This window comes from Oryctolagus cuniculus, chromosome 17, assembly GCF_051225735.1.
Source record: "Oryctolagus cuniculus isolate XC-2025 breed Fujian yellow rabbit chromosome 17, ASM5122573v1, whole genome shotgun sequence".
Classification (NCBI taxonomy): Eukaryota; Metazoa; Chordata; class Mammalia; order Lagomorpha; family Leporidae; genus Oryctolagus; species Oryctolagus cuniculus.
Genome location: NC_142883.1, coordinates 57,656,341 through 57,668,746, shown reverse-complemented (window position 1 = coordinate 57,668,746; position 12,406 = coordinate 57,656,341). Strand labels below are relative to the sequence as shown.

General features: G+C 41.4%; 1 long non-coding RNA gene across 4 annotated transcripts in view; it reads right to left on the bottom strand.

Annotated features, from left to right (window-relative positions):
• LOC149121253 (uncharacterized) overlaps positions 1-12,406 on the bottom strand; it is a 99,071-nt gene that overhangs the window by 72,264 nt on the left and 14,401 nt on the right. Inside the window, exon 1 of one of the 4 annotated variants that reach the window (XR_016223996.1) lies at positions 3,348-3,437. The exons of 2 other annotated variants lie outside the window; for them this stretch is intronic. This is a non-coding gene — a long non-coding RNA (uncharacterized LOC149121253). Of the gene's footprint in view, positions 1-1,051; positions 1,265-3,347; positions 3,438-12,406 lie in introns of those variants that run through there. One more of the 4 variants, XR_016223993.1, reaches the window with a different exon arrangement.

Sequence of the window (12,406 nt, the reverse complement as noted above, 5' to 3'; positions counted from 1 at the left end):
CGTCGATGACACATCCCAAATCCTGATCTCTCTGTTGTTTGACCTGATTTCCTGCAACTCTTTCCTTTACCCTATCTCTGCTATTCCTCTCCATGTCATACCTAGGACTGGAGCTTTATACTCTGCAAGCCATAACTCACAGATAGAACTTGAATTTAATATAGTAGGTTACAAGCCACAGTTTTTAGCAAAATAGAGCAGACTTGAAAAGTTCATAGTATTTTCAGTATCATCCTGGTGTGTCTCAGTACTGTTTTGTGAAACTTTATCATTAATATATCTAAGAATACTTCAAAAAGCTCATAGAAAATGGAATTTTTAAAAGAATTTATTTATTTATTATTGGAAAGGAAGAGCTATAGAGTGAGAGACAGGGAGAAGGAGAGAGAAAGAGATAGATTTTCCAACTAATGTTCCCTTCCCAAATGGCCACTATAGTCAGCCCTGGGCCAGGCAGAAGCCAGGAGTCAGGAGCTTCATCCAGGTCTCCAAAATGGGTGCAGGGACCCAAGGACTTGGGCCATCTTCCACTGCTTTCCCAGGAACATTAGCAGGGAGCTGGATCAGAAATGGAGCAGCTGGGACTTGAACAGGTGCCTACATGGGATGCCAGCATTGCAGGTGGCAGCTTAACCTGCTATACTACAATGCCGGCCCCAGAAAACAGAATTAAAAGATACAATTATTTTGGTGCAAAAAGACTTTGAAATCCATGCAGATTTCTCTTTTCATAATATGCATTTTCACAAACTTTTTGAAGACCTCTCATATGCATGACCTTCCAAAATTCTTTTGCACCAAAAAGTAACCTATTTTTAAGTTTGATTTTCTACAAATTCTTGAAGTATCTTTATATATAGAGAGAGACATACATATATCTGCATTGAGCTGAAATATAAGGTCAAGGTCAAATAATATATAGGGGCAAATAAAATATATATCAAGGTCAAAAGTTGTTTTCAAAGTACTGCCTTAGAGGTTATTAGTTCCCATAGCTGCCCTATCTCCAAAGGCCTTCTAATCATCACATCTTATATTTACAGGCACTCACCTCGTATCTGTTGGGTTTTCCATGCTTCACTGTTTGAAACTCACTCAGGTTCAATTCTATTTCATACAATCTCTCACTTCCATTCTCCCTTTTATTCTTTCACCTCATAGTGTTCATTTTTAAAAAAATTCAATTTGGTCGGTCCTAAATGTTGATCAATTTCAGCCCTGCACTCAAGGTCAAGCAAAATCAGCTGTACTGACTTGAGGTACTTTAAGTTCATGACTGCAAATGGCAAGTGGGCCATCTGCTCTGTATTCCCTGATAAACTCACTCCCCCCTTGTCAGAGAACACAACCTCCTACACATTCTCTCCCTCAGTTTCCTCAGCCTGCGTTGAGTGAACATAAATGAACACTAAAAAACTGGTAAGGAAAAAAACATATAGGATTGAAACAGGCTTATCTAAGTGAATCAGAACACTAGAAAGTGGTTGGTGGCAGACTACGAGATTCTTCAAAGAATGCCGTGCCTCATCCTTATGTCAGATGCACCTGTACCTGTCTCCATTGACACTGCCTTACCTTGTTCTGCCCAAGGCTGTTTCCTCCACTTGGGTAGCAGATCACCTTACTTCTCACCTACCCACATAGTTCCTACAATTATCTCTCTCTTCAATGGACTCAGTTATTAACATTAGTATAAAATACTGACTTCAAGTTTGGAAAAAACCTTCCCCACCTTTCCTTCCAGTTCCCAACCTATTTCTCTGGTCTTCCTTGTCTGCCAGATCTTTATCAAAGATTACCTGTGATTACCTTCCTCTCAATTAGATCATTCCCAACAGGAAAGAAGCCTGCTACATGTGTACAATATTTTTTATCTGAAAAGTTGAAATCCACCCTAGACTTCATTGATCTACTACAACCATCTTTGTCAATCTCAATCATAAATTGCATCTTGCCCAACTCTGGCTAATTCTCACTCCTGATTTGGCACAGCACCGTTTGACACAGCTGATCCTCCTTGAAACACATTCTTTTTCCATCTCATCACACTAGATGTATTTTCCTCTTAATGCAGCTGAAGCTTCTTGTGTTTCTTTGCTCACTCCTCACTTTAGTTTGAATGGGCCTCCTCCAAACTTCAGGTGTTGACAGTGTGATAGTGTTAAGAGTTAGGGCCTTTAAAAGGGGGTTGGGCCACAGAGGCTCCTCCTGTGTGAATGGGATTAAGACCCTTAGAAAACAAGCTTTATAATGTGTTTGACTTGCCCTTTTGACTCTCCTTCTGTTGTGTGAGGACACAGTGTTCAAGGTGCCATCCTGGAAGTAGAGACCAGGCCCTCAACCAGCCCAGGAACCTGCCAGCACCTCCACCTTGGACTTTGCACCCTCTAAACTGTGAGAACATGAATTTTTTCTTCTCTATAAATAACCAGGTCTTGGGTATTTTGTAATCACAACACACACATGTCCCCCTTCATCCTGATTTTTGTTTGGAAATATCCTAAGTCTCAGCTTGGTTCCTTTTACTTTTTTCTTTATACTGTCTCTCAGGGCAAGATCAAACTTGTTTTATGGTTTTAAGTGCATTTGGTAAGCTGGTGGTTCCAACCTTTATGTCTCTAGTCTCCAATTCTCTTTTGAGCTCCAGATTTTTATCTGTTTATATCTCTGCATGAATGTCTACTTGGCATCTCAAACTTAGCATGACCAGAACTCTATTCTAAATTCCTGCTCCCAAGACATCCATCCATTAACCATTCTGAGCTGTGCTTCCCTAATTAATATATATAAGTGGCACATTCATTCTCTGAGTTGCATAAGCCAAAGACTCAGGAGCCAACCTTGATTTTTCTTTTCTCTTATGCCCCCACATTAAATCCTTTAGTAGATCCATTGGCTCTGCCTTCAAAATGCATTTCAAATACCACCCCCTCCCCACACTTCTCTTAGCAGAACTTTCATCAACAACATCCTAATTCAAGAAAACAAGATTGGCCGGTGCCGTGGCTCACTAGGCTAATCCTCTACCTGCAGTGCCGGCACTCTGGGTTCTAGTCCCGGTTAGGGTGCCTGATTCTGTTGCTCCTCTTCCAGTCCAGCTCTCTGCTGTGACCCGGGAGTGCAGTGGAGGATGGCCCAAGTGCTTGGGCCCTGCACCCGCATGGGAGACCAGGAGGAGGCACCTGGTTCCTGGTTTCCGATCGGCACAGCACGCCCGCCATAGCGGCCATTTTGGGGGTGAACCAACGTAAGGAAGACCTTTCTCTCCTCTCTCTCTCTCACTGTCTAACTCTGCCTGTCCAAAAAAAAAAAAAAAAAAAAAAAAAAAAGACAGCAAGATTTCTCACCTTGAAAACTCCTGTAGTCTCCTCATGGGTCTTCCTGTTCCTTCTCCTGTCGCCACAGAATCTACTCTCCTTGTATCACTAGAGTAATCTTTTAAATAAGTAAATTATATCATTACTCTAATTCAAAATTCCTCAATGTTTTTCTATCACAACTAAAGGATTTCTATTTTTTTATAATTTAAAATATTTTATTACTTAACATGTTTATAATATGGTATTTTTACAGGTGAAATGGTAGCAGACAGATGTCTTCAGTTCTTTGTCTCATATGGAAGAATCTCCATATGGACAAGGCAGAGAGAAAAGCAAGACTTATTTAAAACCTCCTGCTGACGTGGTCTGGAGAGGGACTCCACGAGAGGCAAAACCCCTCTTTCCTGTCTTAAAAGACCCAATGATCTAGCCCTTCTCTCTCTAATGTCATATATACAGTGGATGAATGAATGAATAGTAAATGAATACATAAAAGCAATAGAGTTTAATAATTATGGGCATGGGCTCTTGACATAGATTATGTAGGCTCATATTCTGGATCTACCAGCTAAGGGTTCTGTAGCCTGGAGATTCTAATATCTAAGGATTGTTTTAATTTTAAATAATATAAATCCATCTCAAAACTATTTCAATATCCCAAAAGCATGAAATCAAGAGATGACTCTGCCTTCAAGTGTATTTGACACTGGGTGCTCAGATCATAATCATGAAGAAGTTGTCTCACTTTTCCTGTAAATAATCACAAATATCCATGTGTTTGTCTTCAATCTCAGGCAAACCCTATCCACAATGAGGCCAAGTTCTGTTTTCATTCGGTTTTATAGCTAAAGATTTTATGTGTGTGAAAGAATGCTTTTTTTTTTTTTTCTGAGAGTTCCCACAAAAGTTTCATGAAGAATTCCAGTCTGGGTCAGTGCCCTAGTCCTGAACCAATCGCTGGCTAAGGAATGGTTCACTCTGGTTCACACATCAATTCACCACACCAGTCACGCTGCACCCTTGCTCTCCAAACCACAGGGACTAATGATGGAAATACCCCTGCCCCTCAAACACAAAAGAGTCCCTACCTCTTTTACTATTGTTATGATGATTAAATGAAATGTTCTAAAAGTATAAGCTTCATGCTGAATTATCATCAGTGTTAGTTGGATACAAACAGCACAGAAAAAGACTTTGGGGTGTGGACAAAGTTCTACCAAGAGAAAAACTTAAAGACTGAAAAAGAAAAAATGAAATAAATACAATATGATCTATTTTGGTTCAAGATTCTGGAATAGCACAATAAAATGCATCTATAAAAGAAGGAAATAAAGTTACAAGCAAAAGTGATTACTTGGAAAATAGAACATGGTAGTTGTCTTTCTCGATTATTTGTTTGAAAAAAAATTGTTAAAATATGCATAGCTCTAACAATCTTAATAAGAAGCTAAGATACAAAGATACTAAATAAGACTTTGAACTGTGATATAAACAGATATAATAGTCTTGAAACTTGTAACTGCTAAATAAATCTTTAAAAAATAAAGCTTATGGCTGAACACCACACACAACCTGATAAATCCAGTGATTTTTTGCTTGATTTTAATGTTTATTCTGTAGCAATCACACATGTGAAACAGTATATTATCATAGAAAACAAATAAGCAAAGCAAGAATGCCCTTGTTCCAATATTCTTTCTTTTTTACTCTCCTTTTTGAAGACAACCACTATAAAGAGTTGAGGGCCCTTTCATTTCCTCCGTGGTTGCATTTACTTGTGCATATATTTATGTCTTCTCTCATACAGGCAGGATCTACTTGTGAGATCATTACTGTCCATATCACTTATTCTCAAGCAAATGAGTTGAAGATAAACTCATCCAATTTGATAGCCTCTGAATGTTCCCTGGAATGGTTGTCTTTTAATCATTTAACCACTTCACTATTGGATAGCAAGAGTGATAGCAATTCTGCTATTACAAATATGGACATCAAATATCTCTTTGTATACATCTTTGGGCATCTATGCAAGTATTCCTTTAGCATAAATTCCTGGAAGGATTTGTCATTTCTATTTTGATAAAAGGTGGCAACTTCGTCTTCTTAAAAGTTATTGCACATATACTTTTCTCATAACTCTTAGACTTTCTATTTTTCTGTTCATGTTACTTTTTAATTTATTGGAGATACAGAGATTGAAAGCTCCCATCTACTGGTTCACTCCAAATGTCTGCTGTAGCTGAAGGACTGAAACCAGGAGTCAGAAACTCAATCCAGGTCTCCCAAGTGGGTGGCAGGGACACAATTAGTTAAGCCATCATCACTACCTACCATGGTCCACATTGTCAACAAGCTGGAGTCAGGAGCTGGAGTGGGTTGCTGGACCCAGGTAGTCCAAAGTGAGACATGGGTGTCTTAACCATTAACCATCTTCTAATGTGCCTTAACCAAACACCCATCTTCTTCTCTCATTATCAAAAACATTTTCAATTGTCAATTTTTCACTCTGCAGTTTTTGGGGCCACCCAGTAATTCATTTCACACATCATTGCTCCCCAGCAGCAATTTCTACTATTCATTGGTCAGAAGAGAGAAAAAAAGATTCTCCCTCTGTTTTCCTTTCTGTGGATTTCGGCATATTAGTAAAAATTCTCAGAATTACGTGAAGTTCCCAGAACAACTTCTGAAGGCAAGCATGGGCACAGAATCCAGCGTCATTCCCCAGCTCTGTTCTAATTGGATGAGGTTTCTCTTCTTTTGCTGTTTTCTTTGTTAATAGATGACTTTTGGAATGAGTGATGTGAATTGTTTCTTCCTTTTCATCCATTTCTTTAGGTTTTGGGGGGAGACTTCCTGGGAAGAAATTTCATTCACCAAGAGGAAGTCCACCTGATGCTTTCCCAGGAGTGTGTGTTCTTTTGACGCTCACGGGGTCTACTTTTACTTATTGCAGGTGTTTGTGCTGTTGATGTTTTCTCTGTTGACTAGTCTCTCTCCAGGTGTTGTTTCTTCTTTACTCCCATTAAGTACCACCACTGATTCCTGATGATTCACGTGTTGTGACTGATGGTTGGCTGTTTCGTCACCGACAACAGGCCATTTCTTATGGTTCAAGCAAACTCCACTTTTCTTTCTTTAAATATTTATTTATTAATTTGAAAGGCAGGGTAATAGGAGGGAGAGAGGGAAAGAGAGAGAGAGAGAGAGATCTTCCAATCTTTCATCTGCTGGTTCACTCCCCAAATGGTCCAGTCTGAATTCAGGAAACACAAACTTCTGGGTCTCTCACATGGGCAGTAGGGACTCAAGTACTTGGGCCATCATCCATTGCTTTTCCAGGCACCTTAGCAGAGAGATGAATGAGAAACCAGCAGCCAGGACTGGAGCTGGCATTCCATTATGGGATGCAGGCATCTCAAATATGGCTTAACCCACTGTGCCACAACACCTTCCCCTGCCTCTGCTTTTCTGTGGAGCTGGTGCTACGTTGGCCCCCATGGGCCAGACCCTCTGAGAGCTTTCCTATTGCTTCAACACACAAGCAAGCAACGTGGGTGGGAGGGGCACTGTGGGAACGAGAGTGAGCGTCACTTCCTGTGTCGTCATCATTGCAGGAATGGCCCCTCCATAGTCTGAGCCCACCTGTAGACCACGGCACGGGAGCATATGGGATCATTCTCATTTCTGCAATGGTTTTCTCCTCTATAGTTTTAGGCAGAAGTTGATGCCGTATTCCTAATCTGTTCTTTCATCTGGGTTCCATGCATCATGTAATAACAATTCTAATCTATTTACTGTTTCTCCTTTTGTTTCTACAAGGAGTTGGATTCACTTCGAGTGGGTGAGAATGTGGATGAATGTGCTCAGGTCACCATCTTGTTCTGATTTCTCATGAATGATCTTAAGAAATAATTACTAATTCAAAAAATGGTAGAAAATCAGAATCTATCAGTCATGAAAAAATGTTTTTAATGATCTGTGAGTATGCTTCTCCATTAAGGTTTCAGGCCTGGGTAGTTTCTTTTTTTTTTTTTTTTTTTTAGATTTATTTATTTGAAAGACAGAGTTACACACAGAAAGGTCTTCCTTCCATTGGTTCACTCCCCAAATGGCCACCACGGCCAATGCTTCGATCCGAAGCCAGGAGCCAGGAGTTTCCTCCTGGTCTTCCATGCGGGTGTAGGGGCCCAAGCACTTGGGACATCCTCCACTGCCCTCTCGGGCCACAGCAGAGAGCTGGACTGGAAGAGGAGCAACCGGGACTAGAACCCGGCACCCATATGGGATGCCGGCGCTGCAGGCGGAGCATTAACCAAGTGAGCCACGGCGACGGCCCCAGACCTGGGTAGTTTCATTCTCAAAAACCTATAATTGGGCCAGTGCTGTGTCATAGCGGGTGGGGCCACAGCTTGCAGCGCTGTCATCTCATATGGGCGCTGGTACAAGTCCCACCTGCTCCACTTCCGATCCAGCTCTCTGCTATGGCCTGGGAAAGCAGTAGAAGATGGCCCAAGTCCTTGGCCCCTACACCCACATGGGAGACCTGGAAGAAGCTCCTGGCTCCTCACTTTAGATACGCGGAGCTCCACTGTTGCCGCCAATTGGGGAGTGAACCAGCGGATGGTAGACCTCTGCCTCTCTCTCTCTCTCTGCCTCTCCTTCTCTCTCTGTGTAACTCTTTCAAGTAAAAATTAATAAATATTTTAAAAAAAACTAGAATCTACAAGTGATTTATACTTTTCCAGAGCACAGAAAAAATATAACATCACCAACTGTGACAAAAATCTTAAAAGTAGAAAAAAAAAGTTTTCATGTCAGTTTAGAAATCTGACTTAATCACAATAATAAGCCTGATAAAAAGTGAAAACAACAAAAGACTGGTCTTCTGAATACAGTTGCAAGTATCCCAAATAAAATCTTAGTTAAAAAATCATATTAGCAGAATAAAATAAACCCACATTACCAAGTAGCTGAAAACTTCACCATTAAAAAAAGTTGTAATATGGCAAGTTACTGGATCACAGAAAGCAAATCAAAAACAGCAAATATCTCAGTCATTTTAAAAGATTTTAAATGAAATATAATATTCATTTATAATAAATTTACATTTTTAATATGTGAAATGGTTAGCTAATTCCTCAATAAGATAAAGGCCCATAGTGAACAAAATAAGTGTCATATTAAAGATCAAACTATAGAAAAATCATCACTAACAATATCAACACAAGAACATTGTCATTTTATTGGTATTGTATTTTTGCATTATTCATACAGCTCTGACCAATGGAGCATGGAAGAAAAAGAAACCAGTTGAATATGGATTTAAAATTTTGGGCATCTGTGTTTTGTGATAGTGATTATGTAATGTAATTAATAGAAGTGCCTGGTAAGGATCAGTTATTGAAAAGCTATATACGAAAAAGTTAATAGCTTACTTGCAGATTAATGAAAAAGTGGGGAAAAGATTCATTTACAAGGCAGGCATACATCTAAATCATTTAGGAATAACAGTAATAAATTACGGAGGGATTTTATGAAGACAAACACTTTTCTTTCTTTTTTATAAAGATTTATTTTACGTATTTGAAAGGCAGAGTTACAGAGAGAGAGAGAGAGAGAGAGAGAGAGGGAGAGAGAGAGAGAGACATGTTCCATCCACTGGTTGACTCCCCACATAGCCACAGTGGCCCCAGGGCTGGGCCAGGTCAAAGTCAGGAGTTTCATCCGGGTCTCCCACATGGGCCGGTGTACCTGCACCTGGGCCATCCTCTGCTGCTTTCTCAGGTGCATCAGCAGGCAGCTGGATCTGAAGTGGAGCAGCCAGGACACAAACCTGTGCCCATGTGGGATGCCAACATTGCAGGAGGTGGCTTTTCCCAAAATGCCACTGTGCCGGCCCCAGAAACACTATAATGAAATAGAACAACTAGATGAGGGGGAAGACATACCAAGTTCTTAGAAGGGGTTATAGCATAAATATGTGAATCTCCCCAAAATGGTCAATGAGTGCAATGAGATTTCAATGAAATTGTAAATATTATAATATTGGGGTGATTGCCCTAATGAAATTAAAATTTCCAGCAAAATAATACATGAGGAAGAAGTTAGAACATTTTGAAATGGTGGTGTCTTGATCAGATTGGACTCAGAGACAAACATTTATTTCTCATAGTTCTGGCAGCAGCAAGTCCAAGGTCAAGGGTGAGCTCTCTGCCTTGGGTTCTGGTAAGGGCTCTTTTCCTTGTCTACAGATGGCTGCCTTCTTCCCATATCCTCACATGGTGGCGGGCGGAGGCAGAGATCATCTCTCTCATGTCTCCTTTTTAATAAGGGCAATTTTCCATGCATGAGGGTTCCCTTCTCCTAACTTCCTAAGGGCCCTACTTTCAAATATCAACGTGCTGGGGATTAGAGCTTCAACTTAGAAATTTTGAAGAGACACAAAGAGTCCATGGCAGGTGTTTAAAGGTTTGGAGTCATAAGGTGACAGTGAAAACTACCAGGATGATGATGTGTGGTTCTGATTAAAGTGACAGAGCAGTGGAGCAAAAAGACAGAAGTAGAAAGAGGTCTTCCATCCCTTGGTTTACTCCCAGATGGCTGCAACAGCTGGAGCTGTGCCAATCTGAAGCCAGGAGCCAGCAGCTTCTTCCAGGTCTCCCATGTGGATCCAGGGGCCCAAGGACTTGGGCCATCTTCCACTGCTTTCCTAGGCCATAGCAGAGAGCTGGATCAGAAGTGGAACTGCTGGGACTCGAACCGGAGCCCATATGGGATGCCGGCACTGCAGGTGGCAGCTTTTACCCTCTACGCCAGAGCGCTGGCCCCAGAGTTGCTCTTTCGTATCCTCAGCAAGTATCTCTTTCTTGGGATATTTAGTGGCTTGAATTTTCGTGTCTCTGAAGAAAGAAACCTAATCATATACCTGTGGGGTAGGGACTGTTTTACGATTCAGAAAACAGCCAGGTCTTCAAATGTTATTTTGTCTTGTGTAAATGGGTCTTAAAAAGTCACATTCTTACACAGTGTGGGATTTGAGTTATGCTAAGTCCTTTAAGAGAGTGAGACCCAGGTCAGAGGCCAAGCTATAAAAAGCTTAGAGGTGAGCTTGGGCTTTTAGTGCTTAATTAGTAAAGTTAAGCATTCTGTTTGCAGTCCCAGCTAATGCTGTTCAAACAGATAAAGGGCAGGGGACTCAAGAGAGGAGCAATCAAGTGAATAAAGTGCTCCTTTTTTTTGGATTAGAAATAACAGAAACTTCAGGGAAGTAATTGGTAAAGTCATTCTCACTCTCCCTCTCTCTCCCTCTCTCTCTCCACCCCCCTCCTTCCTTCATCCCCTCCTCCCTTCTCTCTCTGCTCTCTAAAAACTATGGGAGGGGCTGAATCTCTAAGAAAACAACCTGCAGGTCTTTCCTAAGAATGACAAAAGTAGAAGTGGAGTTGTGACACCCAAGGACATTTCTGTTTGTCCTCTGAATGTGAACAAGACACAGCGGGGACCTGCAGCAGCAGTTGGACAAGAGTGTTTTCCTGAGGTCTGAATCGAAATCAGAGTACCTGCTGAGGGTAAGTTGTGCTAGGGAGATGCTCAGCCTAAGGGTTAGGGTCATTGGCTTTAAAATCAGGCCGATGTGTGTGACAGCCTGGTCCTGCCACTCAACAGCTGTGCAGCTTTGGGTATATTTACGCATCTTCCTTGAGCCTACATTTTTCCACTCGTCAAATGCAGGTCACCAAAGCTACTCTGAGTGGGTCATATGAGTATTAAATGAGACAAGATTTGCAATGATTACAGTGCCTGGCTGGTAGTAAGAGCTCCAAAATACTAGCTACCATTATTAGGCTCATTGCATTCATCTTGTGTGTTGTGGGTGAAATTCTGTCCTCTCAAGAAATACATTCAAAGTCTTCACTATTAGTATCTGTAAAGGTGAACTTACTTTTTTAAAAAGATTGACTTATGGGACCAACGTTGTGGCATAATGGATACAGCCTTTGCCTGCAATGCCGGCATCCCATGTGGGCACAGGTTTGTGTCCCGGCTACTCCACTTCCAAGCCAGGGCTGGACCAGGCTAAAGCCAGGAGCCAGGAGCCAAGCACTCACTCCATCAGTTTGCCCCTGTGGGTGACAGGGACCCAGATACTTGAGCCATTTTCCACTCCTTTCCAATGCACATTAGTAGGGAGCTGGATCAGAAGTGGAACAGCCAAGATGGAAACCAGCACTCTGATAGGGGATGCTGGCGTGGCAAGCAGCAGCTTCACACGCTGCACCACAGTATCTGTGCCTAGTACTATTCTTGGTTTCAGGCATCCACTGAGGGTCTTGAAACTCGGCCCATAAGAGGTGACTCCTGTACAATGTGCAGTCCTTACTTTTACACTTTCAGCTGCTTAATAATACACCTGAAAAAGCTGTATCACTCTACAAAAACTAATAATTGGAACTAATAATTGGAACCATTATTTTATAGTTGTACCATATGTGTTTTCATTTTAAAAACCTAACTGATGCAATCATTCTGTCCCAGGTTCCAGTACAACTCGAAAGGAACGGGTAGAGGAGGAAAGAGAGATGGACATTTGATCTTGGGATGTCATGAATGCTGTTGACTTCACCTGGATCTTCATCTTCACTGGCAAAAATATAGTGGAGGAGGAGATAGCAAAGGACGCATTACAAAGGACCTTGGAAGAGGCTGACCATATCTGACCCAGAATAGAAAATCAGAGGTCAACCTGCAGTAGCCACTGCCTACTTCCCTCCCAACTGCACACCCAGCCTTTTGTGATTTTTCAGGTCGTTCACTGTTGCCTATAATCTCTAACACTTTACTTATTCCCACCACCTCCGTCTCCAAGTGTTTTGTACACTTTATGAGTTCACATGATGAAGGTGAAATCTGCTTAAGTGGAACAGTGAATAACCAGAGAGGCACCTGCAACAATGATTCTAACTCCAGTGAATTCTCATGCTCAGCCGGAATCGTCATTTCCTTTCTACTATAAAAATCAGTCACCAGAAGGTGCAGTGAGGTGCGTCCTAACACACAATCAATCCCAACCTTTTGCAGTAAATATG